Source organism: Takifugu rubripes, chromosome 2 (genome assembly GCF_901000725.2).
Source record: "Takifugu rubripes chromosome 2, fTakRub1.2, whole genome shotgun sequence".
NCBI classification, from domain to species: Eukaryota; Metazoa; Chordata; class Actinopteri; order Tetraodontiformes; family Tetraodontidae; genus Takifugu; species Takifugu rubripes.
The window spans coordinates 15,113,682-15,114,437 of record NC_042286.1 but is presented as its reverse complement, the minus strand read 5'-3'; the positions used below and the strand labels follow the sequence as shown (position 1 = coordinate 15,114,437).

The window sequence follows — 756 nt, the reverse complement described above, 5'->3', positions numbered from 1 at the left end:
CGTGTGTGCACGTGCTTTTCCAGTGAGACGTACGGCTGCTGCAGTGATGGTGTGACAGGGAGGATGAGAAGAGGATTGTGGGGGCGGCTGCTGCATTTGTAATATCAAAGAGATTAAGAGGGATTGAGAAGCAGGGTGACACCTGAGAGACTTTTGGCGAGCCCAAACATGTGGTTACTGCACGACTCCACCACTCCCCGACTCCACCGCTGCACGACTCCACGACTCCACGACTCCACGACTCCACCACTGCACGACTCTACGACTCCACCACTGCACGACTCCACGACTCCACGACTCCTCGACTCCACGACTCCTCGACTCTACGACTCCACCACTCCCCGACTCCACGACTCCTCGACTCCACGACTCCTCGACTCCACCACTCCCCGACTCTACGACTCCACCACTCCCCGACTCCTCGACTCCCCGACTCCACCACTCCCCGACTCCACGACTCCCCGACTCCACCACTCCCCGACTCTACGACTCCACCACTCCACCACTCCCCGACTCCACCACTCCACGACTCCACGACTCCTCGACTCCACCACTCCCCGACTCCACGACTCCACGACTCCACGACTCCACGACTCCTCGACTCCACCACTCCCCGACTCCACCACTCCCCGACTCCACGACTCCTCGACTCCCCGACGGGGAGGCGAGACGATGAGAGGCTGATGCTGACACACACCAGCATCACGGCTGTAAAGGAGGAGAGCAGGACGAGGGCTTTGGGGTTTGAACGGTTCT

At 60.7% G+C, this 756-nt stretch overlaps 1 protein-coding gene across 2 annotated transcripts in view; it reads right to left on the bottom strand.

Annotated features, from left to right (window-relative positions):
• Positions 1 to 736: 736 nt before the first annotated feature.
• sertad4 (SERTA domain containing 4) overlaps positions 737 to 756 on the bottom strand; it is a 16,255-nt gene continuing 16,235 nt past the window's right edge. For both annotated transcript variants that reach the window (XM_029826380.1, XM_029826375.1), the window contains exon 5: positions 737 to 756. This exon is cut by the window's right edge and continues 1,016 nt beyond it. The gene's annotated coding sequence lies outside the window, so the exon portion shown is untranslated.